This window comes from Dipteris shenzhenensis, chromosome 9 (genome assembly GCF_047967505.1).
Source record: "Dipteris shenzhenensis isolate YYH24624 ecotype China chromosome 9, Dip_SZ_1.0, whole genome shotgun sequence".
NCBI lineage: Eukaryota > Viridiplantae > Streptophyta > Polypodiopsida > Gleicheniales > Dipteridaceae > Dipteris > Dipteris shenzhenensis.
Window position 1 is genome coordinate 29,379,866 of NC_141604.1, and position 20,157 is coordinate 29,400,022.

Below are 20,157 nucleotides of genomic sequence, written 5' to 3' on the forward strand. Positions count from 1 at the left end.
TAAACTAACATTTTACAAAACCAATAGGCAATAGCACTTACATATACTTTAAATAATTAAACCATTGCAAAATTAAAAAAACATAAGCTTTTGCATACCTGAGACCTAGTAACAGTCAATAATTTTCTCTCTAGAGTTACCAATGTATAATTTGAAAGCCTCTCTATTGTCTTCACATGTGGTCCTATATAAAAATTATTATTTAAAAATACATGCACGTAGACTACAACACAAGCCTAACAATACAAGATACACATGATTCAAAAAATAATAACACAATAGTGAGCTTTTCTTTAGGACATATACTGCCCAAAATAGGACACAATGTCCAAAAGTCAACCACACAACAAAACACAAATGCCTAAGACGAATGGCCTCATCAGGGATCAGTTTTGCCCAACTCACTATAGGACAACTAACCAAGATTCATCCATTGCACAATACCTATGTTAGAAATGTCACACAAGGACTACTACTACCCAATAATAGGACTAGTAGCCCACAATACATAACAAATAGCATACAATCACTAGAAACACATGAGAATCCGCGTAACAAGCTAGGTCTCATTAACACTCTAAAGAAATGTCTATATCAAGGAACAACACAGCCCAAGAGTAGGACAAATGACCCAATCAACAAATCATTTCAAAGATTAGTTCTAAGAACAATGAAGACAACCGAGGGTGTGCTGCCTAAGGAGCTGTCTCTACACACTTCTCCAAATTTGGGGATGTTTATATTATGTATTAAGAAATCCCACCAGGATTTAGTCATCTCCTGGTGGAGCCTGCCAGGCTATTGCAATAGTTTGTCGGGAATAAAATTTCTCGATGGGATACTTGAATATCTCAATGGGGTAATTAAATCACCGATTTATCAGTTAATACATACGATAATACACATGTTATTAATGTGAGTTTACAACATAAGTACGCAAAGTTAATAACATGTTCACATTTATGATATTACATTAACGTAATCCTTGATACAAAGTGCTCACCAGTACAACAAGCAGATAACAATTCTTGTGCATATCACGTACAATCCTCGTACAACCATTCTTCCATGCCTAATGCCAATCTGCTTGCTGAATCATAGGAGTTTAGGTCACAGTGCAACCCATGTACCATTTCTACATTTTAGATGATAGGAAACATGACACCCTATTTGTGTAGCAGCTTTTCTACTACATTGGGAATGGCTGAAAAAGGAAAATCCCCATGTAGAAAATATAAAACAACATGGGGTGTGGTCAGATGGTGCTGCCTCTCTCAATTTAAATCAACACGTGGATTCTACTTCATCTCAAGGTTCAAATCCCTTACCGGTCTAGACATGATGTGGAATTTCTTTCTATCTAGCCATGGCAAGGGTGAACATGATGGATGCAGTGTTGTTATTAAGCAAGCTCTGTTTAAACACCAATTAGCATGCCCTTAAGAAAAACTCAATGATGCCCATGATGCTATAATATGGCTTACAGCCAACCTCTCCACGGGTGCACATTCAACATACAGTAAACAAAGCCTTAAGAATACTATAGTATGCAGTGTTCCATGAAGTGAAAGTGGATGAAGTGCAAAGGAGAAGCCGACATGATTGCAAGAAAATTAAAGGATTTTGTGGTCTTCATAGCATATGGGGCTTTTTAAAGAACCAACTGATTAAAACAAGAAAGCTTTCTTATTTTTGCAATGCATGCATCATAGGGGATCATGACGATTGTGAGAACATTGCAACTGTGAAGACATGGGAGCGAGTTCAAGTTTGCCCTCTACGTTCAAATGGAGTGACAAACAATGGAGAGACAAATGACTTGCCATAGTTTGGGGAGAGTTTTGATGATCTCACTGACTGTCTAGAAGAGGGGGATAACTTTGCAGTTGTTGCGGATTTTCGGCAGGATGAAGAAGATGACCCATACTTTCTGTTGCAGTGCACAAAACCTAAGTACAAGGTTGAGGAAACATTTAAGGATACTTGGGGAACAACTATGAGAAGTGGGATGTAGTAGTCAAAGCTTTTGGGGGCAAAAAAACATCCAAGAGAGGCCACAATCACAAACTGCTACATAAGAGTCCACAAACATGTGTGTACTCTCATCTAGTATGAGCTATTAAGTTCCAGATGCAACCTATGCCACAACAAAATAAGGGCAAGAGTGTCTTCAAATTGGATTTAGACATGCATGAGCGCATCTTGGGGTGTCTCGGAGCAATGGACAAGGACGACTAAGATAGTACTAAGAAAATGTATGTAGTCTCATTGCAAGGAAACAATATGTTCACTTGTTTTACAAAATGGAATTTGTATTTGAGACTGCTTCTTTGTAGTATATCCCAAACAACCACCGTGCTGGTTTTCTTAAATTGTTTTTGTAAATCCCATGCTTGTTTTTAGTATATCCTAACAACCACCATGCTAGTTTCCAATAATGAATCCAAACATCCTACAAATACATTCATCTTGTAATAATAGAAGCAAACCACCGCATTGGTGGCTGTTAATATCCTAGTGCAAACCAACCACTACATTGGCAATAACTTATCCTGCACTAATCCTACACTACTATCATTGTTGCATAGTGCTATACTAAAATAGTGCTCTTTAGACTGTTTATCATTTCGTTAGCCATCAGATCTCATCCCATGCTTGCTTTTAGTATATCCCAACAACCACCGTGTTGGTTTCCCATAACAAATCCACACATCCTACAAATCCATTCATCTTGTGATAATAGAAGCAAACCACCGCAGTGGTGGCTGTTAATATCCTAGTGCAACCAACCACCGCACTGGCAATAACTTATCCTACACTACTACCATGCTATCCCTACACTATTTCCATGCTATCCTAAAATTTGTTGCATAGTGCTAGTGCCCTTTAGACTAGTTATCATTAATCGTCAGATTTCAACCACCAAGATACTTAAAACATTTAAGTACTAACATGGAAGCAAGTTGATACAAAATTAGGTATTATGAGCACATGAGAAAGTCCACAAGTCCAAGAAATGTTTGCAAGATTTTTATTGTTTCAAAACATGATAAGTAGGAAATCTTCCGTGGCCGCCAGCTCTCCCACAAGGCCTTCCAGAAGGCCTGCAAAAATAGCTTGGAAATACCCTGAGAATACCAACTGGGCCGTTGGGTGGGCGGCCGGCTTAGAAAAGCCCTTTATGGTTTGAAGCAGGCACCTAGGGCATGGTATGCCAAAATTCATGCACACTTACTAATTCAGTTTCACATATGGAGGCAATGGAGTACTTATGCCTTCCCCCCCTCCATATTGAAATGCTGCAATACTTTTGCTATCTTATCAACCTCTCTATGGCAGGCATCTCCCAGCTCTTGAGGCTAGTCTACTGCACAGTGTGGCAAACCTCTTCACACAATCGAATTACACACTGCTTGCTTGACTCTGTCGATTTATATGCCCATAGTGACTCCTCCTTCAGTGAGGGTCCTCTTCATCCTGGTCTTTACGCTTTATACATCTTTGTGCCTCTATCATGTCCTGCCAAAAGAAACCTACATCATGAGCTTGACAAGTACCTTAAAGGAGTAGGAAAAACAATAGCTAGGGAAATTAATATTCACCGTCTCTAATGACTCCAAGTAATTAATACACCCACCACTGAAGCATGTCCTCCTTGTAGCTATTTTCCTCCTTCTTCGAGTTCGAGTCTGTTTCTGTGAGGATGTCATCCAACATCGTTTTCAGATAGAACAACAACATTCCAAAGTTATTTGGTTATGCCATATATTTGTTGTAGGTGGATTGATGTATAGAGTTTGGATCAGTGTATAGAGTTTTGGGGCTAGATTTTGTAATGGGCTCTTAGTTGTGTCTACACTGCATTTAAATAAGAAGAGAGTTCATTGAACCTGACCTTCTCAATCTTCAATCTCATGTTAGTTTGGTAATCAAAATCTTTAAGTTCATTGAGCTCGACCATCTCATTCTTCAGTCTCATGTTAGTTGTCTAATCGAAATCTTTCGTCTCATATTAGTTGTCTAATCGAAATATTTCGTCTCACATTAGTTCACTAATCGAAATCTTTCAGTCTCACATTAGTGACCTAATTGAAATATTTCGTCTTACATTACTTGTCAAATCGAAATATTTCATCTCATTATTATCATCGTGCTGGTGTGGATCAAAGGACACTATCTAGTCAATTTGAGAAAACATTGCCCAAGTAAACTTTGGAGAAGATTAACAATTCAATAGATTACACACAGATTACATAGATTACAATCTCAAAGACTCCTTTACTTCAGATTACATCTCAAGGACTCCTTGTTGAGCTCCCTGGGGCTCTCCTTGCTCCTTTTTAAAATCAGGCCAACCACGGCGGTGGCTCTCACCTTGATAGTGCAGTCGGTACAAACCGCTATTCCATTCCCTTAACCATTGTCTTCTATCTCTCTTGACCATTTTGTTCTCCCTTGCAATCTCAAGCCTCCATTATTCCATTTCCTTCACTGCTTCATCTTCTATCCCTCTCAACCATTTCTTTCTCCCTTATAATCAGACTACAAACTCAAGCCTCCGCTATTCATTTCCTTCACAGTTTCATCTTCTTGACCATTTCTATCTCCCTTGCACTCTTCTTGCAACTTCTATCCCCTCTCATAATGTTTGGGAGCTCCTCACACAATCTTTCCTCCCCCTCTGTAGCACAGTGTGAGAGCCCCTCCTCCCCTGATCTTGAAATCATGACATATGGCAGCTCCTCTCTCACTTTTCATGAAGAGCCCAATTTGGATGCTGTACAAAACTTCACCAGGTTGGTACAGGAGGTGAATGTGAAGGAGGGGCAACTAGTCTGTCAAGGTCAGAGTTACCATCAATGAAAGCATGATTGAAAATGCTCTAGGAATTTCTAGAGGCAGTTTGCAAGCACACTTTTTCGAGAAGCAGTGGAAGAGATGGGATATTCTAGATGTATACCCCAACACTCATATTAGTAAAGATGGTGGAGTCAAGATTTTGAGCTTGCCAACACACCTCCAAAATGTGCTAAACAAGACCATTCACTTGTGCATAAAAAATCTAGCTATAGTAGAGAATGCCATTTTCCATTGCCCAGGTCATGGGCAGATCAAATGTGCCTATCTGCTACAACTATCTATGATGAGAAAGTAGATGCTGTAGCTTAATTTGCCATTTGGGCAAAAGATATTAAAGACAAGGAGCTCAAATTAAGAAGGCCAAGACTGAGCCTGTGACTGTGAGGAAAAGGAACCTGAAGGGAGGAACCAGCCCCTTCAGGAAAGGAGCAAGAAGGGTCGAGCCTACAACTAGGAAGCTCAAATCAAGGAAAGACAAAGTGGCATGAAGGGAGGGGCCGGGCCCTGCAGGAAGGAGCCAGTAGCCGATTAATTGAAGGAGGTAGTACTGACTTGCATGGTAATTAATGATTAGAGGTGGTGGCATCTTAGATTCCCATGCATGTCTGTGGTGGCAGCTAAGACACATTGGGTTGGTAGTTAATTACCAGCCACCGCAATGGCCTGCAATTACTCAGCTTCTAGTTACCACCACCGAGATTGCATGCATGATTACTACAACTGTATTAAATTACTAATCACTAGGCTTGCATGCTCAAGAGAGTACTAGAGTGCATGGTAATGACGGATTAGAGGTGATTAGGCTTCATGATTTACTTTTGTGGGAATTACTGCCTGATGGTGGTGGCTGTCATCAACCATGTCCATTGCAACTATGATTCCATCGTGCCACCACCTACCACCATTCTTAAGCATGCATGATCACTACTACGAGTGCATTAAAAATTACTAATCACCGAGCTCACATTCTTTTTAGAGTACTAGAGTGCATGGTAATGAGTGATTATAGCCACGTCTATCGTGGCTACCATTCCTCGAGTTGGTAGTTAAAATTACCAGCCACCACTCACCCACCACCAGACTTAAGCCTGCACGATCACTATGAGTGCAGTAAAAATTACCAGTCACCAGGCTCGCATGCTTAGTAGAGAGCTAGAGTGCATGGTAATGAGTGATTAGAGCTTCATGATCTACCTTTGTGAGAATTACTGCCCGGTGGTGGTGGCTCTCATCAGCCACATCTATCGTGGCTAAGATTCCACTGGGCTAGTAGTTAATTACTAGCCATCGGAGTGGCACCACATGGCATCTTCTTCATGATTACTAGCCCGTTTGGGGTGGCACCTAAGACTCTATCACAGTGGCCTACAATTAATATGGATGGAACCTCGGGCTCCCAACCACCATGGTGCCTTGAACTTTATAAGATATATAAGATTTGTGGCATTTGGTGTTTTACTACGTTGCTCTGATCTACCCATGCTCTGCTACTTTTCTCCACATGCTCTGCTACTTTACTGCACACCTCTAGCTCTTTTTTGCCCCTGCTCTACTTTGCTCCATGTTCTGTCCTCCAACTCTCGACACTCATCTGCTCCTCTACTCATCTGCTGCTCACCCACTCATCTTTAGCATGCCTACTACCACCCCCCCTCGATGCTCTGTCATCCCAATGTTATCTGCCTTCTCATATAAGGTGATTACATTGCACTCACCTGAAGTAGAAATGATAGCACTAGTGGAGACCCTTCATTCCCATAGTCGATTCCCCACACATCTGCATGTCACCACCTTAGATGACAACGTCACAAAGGGCCTGTTTATGGCTGTGTTGTATGGGTTCCCCCTAGATGTCAACAAAGGCCTTAGTATTTTCAGAGCAGAGTACTCTTGACTTGTTGGGGGGGCATAATCTGAGTCCTAGCAATGTGCATGGTCTTCGGCCTCTCCATCTATCCTCCTTTGGCTCCCTAAAATTTTTTAATGCAACAAGCTAGACTGGCAGAAAAATGAGTTGTAAAAATTCCCTCTTGCTCACAGAAAAGGCTCTCAGCAATGGTTGGATGTAACCTTTTGGGCTCTGAATGATCTTTTGGCTCACTAGATGTAATGTTTTGGTCTCTAAGGCATTTATGTAATCTTTTTTTGTTCAATTTGAGGCTCTCAGTATGCACTATTGTTAACTTTTATATTTGAATGTTTACGGCCACTACCTGTAATCTTTTGGCCTTTAAGGCTCTCAACAATTGCTGAGTTTTTATAAATATAAGATCCTCTGTTTAATTTTTTCTCAGTATAAGTTGATAATTTTTATGTAGCCTATTATTAGATGTAGATGTACATTGTAATCTCTTTTTCTCAATTTTCACTCGATAAATTGTACTTTTTTCCTCATTTATATTTACTACAACAAGGACTAAAATACCAAGAAAGAAGGACAATAATTTCCTTGGTTTATGACCAAAATAGTGCTAAAATAACTCCAATGACCCCACCGTTGTGGTTGCATGGAGATATATCTAGAAAAATACAATTAAACTTTCAGAAAATGCAATTGATGATATGGCCCTTGAGGGGTCCCCTGTAGGGGAAAGGGCCATATTCACACGCATTATACAATATCCAGGATGCCACTGGACAGAAATGGCATATCGATATGGCCTTGCCCCTAAAGGGGACCCCTCAAGGGCCATATTGTCAATTGCATTTTGCTTGGTTGCACAATAGAATACATTTTCCTTTGGAATAAAAATATATAACTCAAAGAACCAATGTAGTGGCTTTCATAGATCTCCTTCTGTTTGCCAGTGGTGGATTTCATAGATCTCCTTCTTTTTTCCAACGTGCTGGTCATCATAGACCTCCTCCTATAATACATAAAAATAGGTAATGGAGCTATAACTCCAAGAACCAGCATGGTGGTCTCCCCAATGCAACCTTGAATTCTAGGCGATGACAGGTTAAGGCTAGAGACTCTACGCTGAGGCACTGTTCAGAATGATAGATTATGTCTCATTATTATGCCAAAAACTAGCACGGTGGTCTCTCCAAGCCAACCTATGATTTGCATGGGCTGCGAGCAAAGATACGGCAAAAGGTTGTACGATTGACAGGTGGTCAGGCACTGCGGCAGTGTTCAAAATGATAGGTTGCATCTAATTATTATGCCAAGAACCAGTGCGGTGGTCTCTCCAATCCAACCTTCAATTTTCATGATCAACATGGGTGCGATGCCCAGTGACAGGTGGCAAAGCTATGGCAGATAATAAGTGATCAAGTGACGTAGGCCAGAGATTGCACTGTGCGAAGTAGTGTAGAGATGCCGTGTGTTGAGGCTTATAACAAATAGATTATATCTCATTATTATGCCAGTGCGCCTTCATGACGTCAAAATTTTTTTGGCAAGAGTGTGGGTCTGTGCAAAATTCAAATATTCACACAAGAGTCATGGCCCCAAAAATAGTTTTGCAATTGGCTACACCCAAGCAAACATTGACCCTCTCCTCACCTCACTTTATTTTTGTATATGTGCATTTGGAAAAAAGCATATTATCATGTGTGACACATGCATAGCATTGATATTTTCATTAAATTAGGTGCTTTGGTAATCATGGGCAATGTTTGGCAAGTAGTGATGCACATTTATCAGCATGCAATACTCTACTATGTTTATAAACGCATCTAAATGCGCATCTATTATAAGTGTAGACACGCTATTAAACGCATGTATAATTGTACTGATCGACATGTTAATAATCGGGCTAATAGATGCGCTCATATTTTCGTAAAGTTTATTAGTGCTTATAGATGTGCCCACTATTTTACGCGTCTATCAAGCACGTCTATGGATGTGTTGTGTTGTTTTGTATTCCTTACATTGTATAATAATGCAGTGTCATCTTTGTTGAGATTCTTATTCTTTAGTTTGTGGTCAACCCAATTTTTTTGGTGTAACTTCTCAACCTTCATGCCATGTATGTGGCCCTTATTTTAGTCTCATTGAGATTTTCAAGCTCTACTTTTTGGTATGGATTCCTTGGATAAAGTTTCCCTAACTACAACCCATAGGCTGGGTATGACAAACTCCATAGGAATCACTGGCTCTACCTCAAAGGCAAGAATAAATGGGTGCAATGAATTGCAACCTATGCAATACAATATGCCCACAAGGTGATGGTAACTTCTCAAACTTCATGCCATGTATGGCCCTTAGTCTAGTCTCATCGAGCTTTTCAAGGTTTATAAGCCTTATATCTAGTATGGCTTCCTCGAATAATATTTCCTAACTACAACTCAAGGTTGGGTACAACAAATTCATAGGCATCACCACCTCTATCCCAAAGGGAAGACTAAATGGGTGTAATTAGTTGTGTTTTGGGGTTCATCTAGAACCCCCAAAAGTGTTCCATATATAACTTCTACCACTCTCATCACTCAGAAAATAGAGAAACTACTAACATATAACTTATGAGCATCTTGCAATACTACATCGCATCTAGAATACTGTGATAACACTACAAATTGCATAAACATCATCTAGAAGCTTACAACATTTTTTATTTGTAGAGAATCGATCAATCAATGATGAATCAGAAGTAATAGTAGACATGCTAGTAAATCAGAAGGGTATATATGCTTATAGCAAGTAATATAGATGCTTATAGTAATAGCAAAGATCTATTCGTGAAACATTCACCACCACACATCTTCTTTCTTATTCTACTACATATCCATGCTTGAATCTAAAGGGATACACCCAACAGATGGTGACCCTTCATATCTGTAAGCAATAACTATACAAAAATAATAATAAAATACTTATTCAGGTATTATCCACCTATCATTGGCACACCCAATGTTGGATAGGTATTTGGAACAAATTTTTGGACCTGAATCCACCAAAATGTTTAACTCAAGAAATCCTAATGGTCTCCGAGTAATCTCTCTGCATGAGGTAACATCTCCTTAATCCAAGACTATGTTGGAACATCAAGAGCTTGGTGCAATACCAAGATTCAAACCACTTCCAAACATAGCCACTTACATGGGTTGCAAAAAGACTTTTTTGATCCCATTTCTATTCTACATAATAGCAAACAAAACTAAAACTATATTCAAACTAAATTGTGACTTGTGCTTTGTTTTTGTGTGAAACAACACAATTGATTTATTGGTGATGAAGTTTCTCTATGTTGAAAAACATAGTTTAATCATTTAAAATGAGAAGAAATTTTTATTGATCTAAAAGATCAATTCTATTGGTAATCAAGTTCTCAACAAAGGTATGTTGTGTGCCTGTAGCATCAGCCTACTACTAGAATACTTGGATCAGCAGTCTGAGAGGAAATATGAGTAACATTTGTTTGTACTTCATGTTCAAATAAATTAGTAACTTTGCCTTGCAATCTCGATACTTCCACCTTTCCTTCATGTTCCTTTTTCTTTGAGATATCACATGGGTATCACATATCTTATCAATTATCTCTCCTATAGTATTCTCTATAAATTTTTGAAGATCAAATTCTTGATTCACCTCCTCTTTGAGTGAACTGTCATGTACAACCTGCATTAAGGCACATGTAGCTACTGTGCTTTGCTCTTCCACCTCAGCATTGGGTTCTATGTGTGGAGCTAGGTCTAGTTGTACATGCATTTCATATGTCTATTTAGGCATATCCTTTTCTTCCTTTTTAGTTGAGTCCTTTGGCTCTATATAATGCTTAACTTCACGGGCACTAATTGCCTCCTACTCCTTGGATGTCCTAGGTTCATCTTCTCTAAACACCTATTCTCTTAATTGTGAGATTAAAGCTATAAAAATAGCTTGCTTTGACTTTTTTATTCATATAGTACTTTTTGTAGAGCTTCCAATCATTCATGTAATACTATCAACTCTTATAGACTCATCAGTCCTCATATGGTCTAAAAATGGGTATTCTAGTGTCATCATTCATTTTTCTTTTACTTGTAACCACATATTCTTCATGTACTCATGCAATGTGCTTTGCAATCCCTCAATATTTCCACCAATGACATCTATGGTACCACTCCAGCTCAATTCTTTGGAGCCAAACTAGGTTTTCCAACTCATCATCACCTATATAAATTAAAATTCAACAAAAGGTGAGGATTCTACTACAACATATTGACTTACTCTCTTTTCCCATTTCAAATGGGACTAAACCACTTGCTCTTCAAGCTCCTCTAGCTTCTGCACTTTCATTTTCCCATTCCATCTGTTTTTGCTTGGGATTTGAATCTCCTTGCGCCTACAAGGTAGTGCTTATGGTGTTTGCTCCTATCAATGATCTGCTTGTTTGTAAGAGGTCTCACATATTGGGATTTGAATTGATAGACTCAATTTTGTACATTGTGAAAACTGATATTGAGGACTAAAATGTTGCTAAAATGAATACAGGAATCAAACATGGAAGTTTAAACTATCTCTTCAATGTGACCCACACATACAAACTGTTAGTCCACTAAATATGAGCTACCATCACCTATGTATTACATCCACATATTGTTCAAAACCTTAGCTTGCATTGCAGCCATTATGACGATAAGCAATTGTGTCACCCCTTACTCCTCTTTGCCACATTCTTACTTGTTCTCCTCCTTGTAGTTTGTCATGTAGTGCTCATGATCTCTCCAATCCTCCACTCAAGTATCAGTCTCCTTTTGCTTATGTAGAACTATGTATCCCTTTTAGCTAGCCTTGCGTTGCTCTGACTATGTAACTTTTGCTTTATGCTCTACATAATGGGTTGGTCTCCATTTTTAAATTTTTCTGGTCTATGGTTCTGACAACTTCGCATAGTGGCTCTACATAGTAATCATGGGCAATCACACAAAGTGATCCCATTGTGCTACATGGTTGGCCTGGCGTGACTCTCTTCCTTACTACTATTTCTAATGGATTAGTTACTCTTGCAGAGACTCCCATCTTTGGCCTATTATGGCTTTCCTCTTATCACCTAGATTCTAATGCATGGCTGCTCTTGCCTATATTCTCTCTGATCTGCCTTTTCATACAACTTTGGCCTTTTAATAAGTGCATACTTTGGCACTGGCTTAGAAGCTTCCTTGTAGCCATAGGGTGACAAAATATGAAGAGGGGAGAGGAGAAGAGTGGAGATGAGGAGAGAGGGCACAGCTAGAGAGCACACCACAAATGACTAACTGTACTCTAGATTTAGTTGAAAAAATAGAATATATACAAACCCTTTTAGGGTTAGGGTTAGGGGATCTAACCCTTTCCTTTATAGCACTCTATAAGGTTAGTGCTATGCACATATGATCACGTGATGGTGCTATGCACACATGATCACATGATGTTGAGCGTGAACTCTCAACACCTTCCCTCAAGATCAACATCATGAAGTAGGCCTTCCCTCAAGATGATGATTCTGGGGAATCGAAGAAGGACCGAGCATTACATTCCATCACACCCCTTTAATGGGAATGTCCTTCCTCTGCGTCAAACCAAGAGCTAGTTGGTGTTTCTTGAATAGCTCTTTACCGAGTGGTTTGGTAAAGATGTCTGCAACATTCTCTTTGTTATCACAATGCTGCAGTGTGATGTCACCAAGTAACACTCTTTCTCTGATGAAGTGCTCTCTGACATCAATGTGCTTTGTCCTGGAGTGATATACTAGATTTTTGGCCAATGCTTGAGCCGATTGATTATCACAGTATATTGTTGTTGGCTTTGACTCATCAAAGTAATCTGTTTCTGACAATAGTCTTCTGAGCCATATAGCCTCACATGCACCTGTAGTGAGTGCTCTATATTTTGCTTCAGTCGAAGACAAAGAAACAGTTGGATGTTTGTTTGACAACCATGATATAGCACCTTGACCAAGGAAAAATGCATATCCCTGTGTCGATCTCCTGGTCTCATGATCTCCGCATAGTCACTGTCACAGTATCCATGCAACCGTGGATGACTTCCTCTGTATTCTATCCCAAACTGTCTTGTACCTCTGATGTATCTCAAGACTCTTTTGGCTGCATTCCAGTGAGACTGTTTTGGATTTGCCATAAACTGTGCTAGTGAGCTTACTGCACAACAAATATCTGGCCGTGTGATTGTCAGATATATAAGAGATCCAATGAGTTGCCTGTAGTATCTATCATTGACTGTAGGCTTTTCTGAATCTTTAGTAAGTTTCAAACTCTGTTCCATGGGAGTGGCTCCAATCTTGCAATCTGCCATATGAAACTTCTTCAGGAGACTGTCAACATATTTGAGCTGACTCATGAATGTGCTATCTGAATCTCTCCAGAACTCAATTCCAAGACAATAGTGCATAAGTCCAAGATCTTTCATGTCGAACTCTGCAGATAAGTCTTGTTTTAGTTTTTTGATGAAGCTATCCTTGCTTCCTGTCACAATCAGATCATCTACGTACAAAAGTGCAATAGTAATGTCGTCCCCTTGAACTTTGTAGTAGAGAGAATGATCTGCATTGGACTTCATGTATCCTAGATCAGCAAAATACTGGTCAATTCTGCTGTACCAACTTCTGGGTGCTTGTTTTAAGCCGTAGAGACTTTTCTTGAGATGGCAAACCTTTTTCTTCTTTCCTGGTTCAACATAACCAGCTGGTTGTTGCATGTAGACTTCCTCATCTAGATAACCATTGAGAAATGCATTCTTGACATCGAGCTGATACACATTCCATTTACTGAGTGTCGCTAGTGATATCAAGAACCGTATGGAATCCATCTTTGCTACTGGAGCATAAGTCTCATCATAATCTTGACCATATTGTTGTGCAAATCCTTTTGCAACTAATCTGGCTTTGTATCTCTGAATACTGCCATCTGGATTGTACTTCACTTTGTATACCCATTTGTTGGCTATGGCCTTCTTTCCTGGTGGAAGGTCGCATAATTCCCAAGTGTTATTTTTATACAAAGCATCCATTTCTTCATTCATAGCAGTTTGCCATTCTGGCTTGTCTACTGCATCTTCGAAGTACACTGGCTCTTTTGTAGCCATGATGGTAGTCATAAGAGCATAGTTGGTGGTTTCCACCTGAATTGCTTTGCCTTTCTGAGCATATATCAATTTGGCGGGAGGTCTGCTTTCCCTAGTAGACCGTCTGAGCTACTGTGGCGCTGCTTGGGGTGTTGCTGGCAATTCTTGCTCTTCTTCATCAACCTGTTCTGTAGATGACTGTGAAGTTGATGCTTCTATCTCCTGTGTAGGTGAGGTTTTCCATTCTGATTCCTCATCAAAGATTATGTCTCTGGAGATAATGACTTTGCGGTTGATGGGATCATACAATTTGTATGCTTTGCTTTCTTCACTGTAGCCAACCATGATGCATTTGTGTGACTTTGCATCCAATTTCCTGCGATGATCATCATGTATGTGGGCATATGCTATGCAACCAAATATGCGGAGATGCCCAATGCGTGGCTTGTGTCCAGTGAATGCTTCATAAGGAGTCATACCTTGTATCGGTTCGGTAGGAAGCCGATTAAGCAAATAGTTAGCTGTAGCTATTGCTTCTGCCCAATACTGATTTGGAAGATGCTTTTCACTAAGCATTGCTCTAGCACTGTCTGCTAAAGTCACATTCTTCCTTTCAGCTCTTGCATTCTGCTGAGGAGTATCTGCACATGTGAATTGTCTTCGAATGCCGTGATTTTTGCAAAAGTTCATGAATGCTGAAGACATGTATTCACCTCCTCTGTTTGATCTCATGACCTTGATCTTTCTGCCTGTTTGGTTTTCTACCATGGCTTTGAATTCTTGAAATCTGGAAAACACTTCAGATTTTTCTTTCAGAATGTAGACCCAACAATATCTACTGTAGTCGTCGATGAAGGTCAAGTAATAAAGTGAACCATTGATGCTGCGGGTCTGGGCATTACCCCATACATCTGTATGAATCAAATCAAGAATACCTCGTGCACGAGAGGTACTTTTGACAAAGTTGGTTCGCTTTTGTTTGCCGAAGCAGCATGCTCCATAAACTTTTCCAAGAAACTGTAGCTTCGGAATCCCAATTGCCATATTTTGATTCCTGAGATCTAACAAGTACTTGAAGTTGACATGACCATATCTCTTGTGCCATTTTGCAGATAGTGGAATCTATTGCATTTGAGCTGACATGGCATGCTTATCTAGTACTGTAGCTAGCATCCTGTATAAGCGTCCTTCCTTGACACCTTTTGCTACTAGCTGACCTCTTTTGGATTTGTCTCTGATAGTGCATTCATCACCGTCGAAGATGACTTTGTAGTTGTGTTCCGTCATTTGACCTACTGACAAAAGGTTCTTGTTGAGCTTCGGAACATAGAGCACATCTTTGACTAATCCTTTTGTACCAATGAAATTGTTCATAGGGATAACACCTGTCCCTTGAACCGGATTCGGTGTATTGTCTGCTGTGTAGATGACATTCTTTTGTCCTTCTAATGGCTTCATTTCTGTGAACCATTCCTTATGATTTGTCATATGAGATGATGCACCGCTGTCGATGTACCAAGGATCCTGGTCCACTTGGTTGACTTGATAGCTGAAATCCTCTTTGGGATTGAAATCAGTGTCTAGGTGCATTGTATCAGTCTGATGCAATTCCTCACTTGCAAGAAACATATTTTCATGTTCATTTGCAAAATGACTATGACTAGAATGTCCACCACGATGATTTCCTCTTCCTCGAAAATTCCCTCGATTACTGCTGGATTGACCGCCTTGGTCATACTGCTTCTTGCGGCAATCTCTTTCATAGTGTCCAAACTTGTGACAGTAGTTGCATTGAATGTTTAACACATTGGTGGATGCATTCCCTCGTCCTTGAAATCTTCCTTGGTTGGAATGATTTCCTCTTTGCTGATTCTAATGTTGCTGAGGATGATGCTGATGCTGATGTTAATTTTGACTTTGATTTTGTTGATGATGACCACTTTTCTTATATGATCTACCTCTGTTTCTTCCTTTGCCTCTACTTCTGTCTGAAGCTGTGAATGCCTGATCATTAGAATGACCTTTACGTGCTTGAATGGCCTGAGTCCTGAGTTCTTCACCAAGTAGAACTGACTGAAGTTCTTCCAATGTTGGAATTTGCCGTTGGATGGCAATACTCTGGACTAGATTCTCATATCCTTCTCCTAGTCCATTTAGGATTACTTGAACCATTTCTGCGGGATTCATAGTCTCTCCTACTGCTGCAAGTTGATTGTTGTAGTCTTTGATGCGGAGTACATAAGCATGACCGGTTTCACTGCTGTTGCGGAAACTCTGGTTGATCTGGTTTCTCAGGGTGAGAATCCTGGATGTGTTCTTGGACTCATAGAGAGCTGCGAACATATCCCATGCTTCTTTTGATGTCTTAACTGTGTTGAGCTGTCCTAGCATGACATCTTGCACATTCTGCTTGATCAGGTGATAGGCATACTTGTCTTTCTTATCCCATTCTGCTTGAGCTCGGGCAATGGTAGGATCTACTACTAGTGCGAAAACTGTTTGTGTAGATGTAGATCCTGATGTAGATTCCATTGCTGGTGTTGTGACAACAGATAGAGTAGAGCTACCGGTGGCTGGATCGGCCAATGGTCTAGGTATAGATCCATTGACATACTCCCATTTGTCCTGAAGCACAAGAATGGTCTCCATTCGGTATTTCCATGTACCATAATTGGAGTTGTCTAACTTAGCAGATGCCTCCAGATTGAGGTTGCTAGTCGACATGGTGCAAACAATGTACTCAAAAAGTGTCCTGAAAAACTCTGTATGAATCAACTGCAAATACACTGAAGGTGCCAAGTGAAATCTCTGTACCGTCGGTGAAGATAGAACTGCAATATATAAAATTTGATCTGTGCTACAAGGCTTGTGGCAATGATGCCGGGAATAGCCAAGAGGCTTTACAAGGCTAAAAATGATGTGCACAATGCCGTGAGATAGCCGAATAGGTTTTAAAATGGTGGCATGTGCATGTGAAATCAAGTGCTATCTGCCCACTGAATCAATCTGCAATGCCTCTGAACTCTGAAGTCTGCTCACTGAACTGATGAATGTAAGGTTTCAGGTAATGTAATGATGTGAAATCGGATGTGAGCATATGGACTGGCTCCGAGTAGGTACTAGTCGGGAATTTCGGGCATGGCTTAGATTGTCAACTTGGGGAAATTCAAAGCGTCCCCTCTATGGCGATCTAGTCTACTCTGATCTAGATCTAAACCAACCGTCGATCGATGAAAGAACAGCAAATAATTCCTTTTCTTTTGTTCTTTTTAAGTGCTGGGTCAGATGCGTCGATGTAGAGGCAAATGTGCGTGAAGGAAGTGGTTTTGTCGGCGAGGCTCAAATGTGAGTGTAACTTGTGCCGAAATGTGCGCGTGATGTGACGAGCGCATAGAGCACGAAAAAACGAGCGACTTTCCTTTTTGGAGCACCCTCAAATTCTTCCTGGATCAAGAGATATGACTTGATCTATGTGGAGGGGCAAAAGGAGTGCAAATGGTGCTCAATGATGATGTGTCACTGTGAGTCACATGCAGTGATGATGTGGCACTGTGCTTAACAAGAGGTGTGCCTGTGAAGCTCTGTGCTGAGGTGGCAGGAGTGTACACATGTAGTGTGTGCACAGTGTGTCTGGCAAGCGACTGTGCCTACAAGGATCAGTGCTGAGGTGGCACAGATGATGTCAGTAAGGTGACGTGGCAATGTTGATGTGGCACTGATGATGTGTCCCTGATGACATGGCACAGGTGACGTGGCTGATGACGTGGCCCATAGCCAGCGCTCAGCCATCATCGCACAACGATCCAGAGCTCCTTCGCTCTGTTTCGGGTGGCCGTCGATGGCTCCTAGGAGGCATCGGCAGAGCGGGCGTGGAAGCTATAGGTAGAGCGAGATCATCATTGAAACTGAGCCTTTGTGGATGACCGTCGTTTGGAGTTCGTTGTTGCTGTCAACGGGCGTTGTTGGAGGTCTCGAAACTAGCAGGAAAGAGCCACTCAGTCCTTTTTCTATGGAGATGGCCCGTGAGCTTTGGCTCGTAGTTGGAGGCTGCGTAGGAGTCGATGGAACCATAGGCCAATGGCGTGCTGTTGGCGGTGGCTTTGGCGGCGGCTTGCTGTGCGTTGGAGCGCCAGGCTGAGAAGCTGCTAAGGCTTGGAGACGAGGAGCCCGTCAGTGTCTACATCACTGTAGATGGCGATCTTGGAGTCTCTCGCTGCTGCTGCAGGTCGCCATCTCTGTATGTAGATCTTGAAGGAGCCTTTCAAGAAGCCCGAGAGCTGCTGGTCACCTTTGGAAGGCTTTGAAGCTCACTGGTTGTGAGAGATCTCTGCTGCCCTCTACTGGTTGTAGCTAAAACACAGGACCAGAGAACCTTGTACCAGAACCTTTCTCTCTCACAAAACCTTACAAATCTCTCAATCAGAATTCTCTCAAGAAATGAAGGAGCATATCCCTCTCAGTTAAGGGAAGAATACCTCGCAAGTAAAGCACTCTCTTTGTCACAATGGAAATCTCTCAAGAACAATGACGAAATTTCTTTCAATGGACGGAAATTCTCTCAACGGAAGTGAAGGGAAAAATCTCACAATCACTCAAGAGAACTCTCAATCTCACAATCTCTCTCACACTCTCAAGAATCTCAATGCCTCAGCGAAAGGCAAGGAAGCTCTGATACCATGACAAAATATGAAGAGGGGAGAGGAGAAGAGTGGAGATGAGGAGAGAGGGCACAGCTAGAGAGCACACCACAAATGGACTAACTGTACTCTAGATTTAGTTGAAAAAATAGAATATATACAAACCCTTTTAGGGTTAGGGTTAGGGGATCTAACCCTTTCCTTTATAGCACTCTATAAGGTTAGTGCTATGCACATATGATCACGTGATGGTGCTATGCACACATGATCACATGATGTTGAGCGTGAACTCTCAACAAGGGCACACGTGAGTCTTTAATTTATTGTCAACACAAACAACACTAGGCTTTATGCTCCTTACCCACAGCCTTGAACTTATTTATGAATTGTCACTAGGTTGACAATGGCATAATTGGAATATAGATGTAGACATAGAATTCCACCTCCCTTGGGGGATCAATATTGGAGCCTCCATTAGTGTTTTCTAGAGTCTCTCACATTCGTCTGTCCATGCAATAACTCCTCCACATGAGTGTTTCCTCAATCAACTCATCTAAGTTTGAGCATTATTAATGATCACCATTCACTATAGCTAAAGTTTCATGCACGCTCTTGTAATATCTTGCCACTATATAGCTAGACCATTGTCTAGTACCATTGCCTCTACTAAATGTGCATGGTGCTTCTTCGTCTTGAATCATTTCTAGCTACCTTTTTTCTTGATATGAAATCTCTATTAAATTACACGGCACAGCGGAACAGAAACTGAACAAAGAATAGAGAGTACATAGCAAACTGGAGATGAACAAAATTTTTCTTCAATACTAATGCAGTATAGATGATGGCTCCGCCTTTGTTACATTTATGTTGATGTCCATAATCTTGATAATAGATCCATGAAAAAATGAACTATGAATCTTTGGAGTTTGTCTTGGACATCAAGGCTTAAGGTCTATGGATTCTATTAGGTCCATTTCTCCTAGTTTCTATGGATTAAGGCTTAAGGTCTATGGATTCTACCAGGTCCATTTCTCCTAGTTTTTTCGTGGGTTCTTCCTAAAATAAATGTATATTGAGTGTGTCTAATGTGATTTCCTTTTCCTTGGCAATAGGTTATAACTACTGCAACCTTGATGTTCTCATATGATGGCAATAAAATTTGAGGAATCTACTGCATAAGTTATGTATATTTTTATATTGATCCACCGCTATGATATTTCCTAAGAGAACACACACTTGCATCAAATATTTCATGGCATTTTCACATTCTACCATTCTCATGTTTACCAATTGTCGATTCTGTTAGATATCAATGCTCCACGTGTAACTATGGAGGAACTAGCTAACTCTACTTGTAAGCCCCCATATGAGGAGAAGGCATTTGAGTAGCTCGGTTATCCTATAGGTCCTGGTTTGGACACCAGATGGGCGCCATGTGTGGCCTGATGGCTGGACGGAGTTGACACACTGCCAACTAGGCTACATGCAAGTGCAAGAAGGCATCCCATGATTGACCACATTGAGGGTAGACAGAGCATTTCTCGAGGCAGCCCACTCTCGGGTTGTGGGGCACGTTTGGAGCCCCAGATGATCTCGGATGGCTCTGGGCTGAACAGTAACCATAAGTTAGTTGCTCTATTTTACGCCATGGTTCTATCGTGTGGTCGGTGGCCT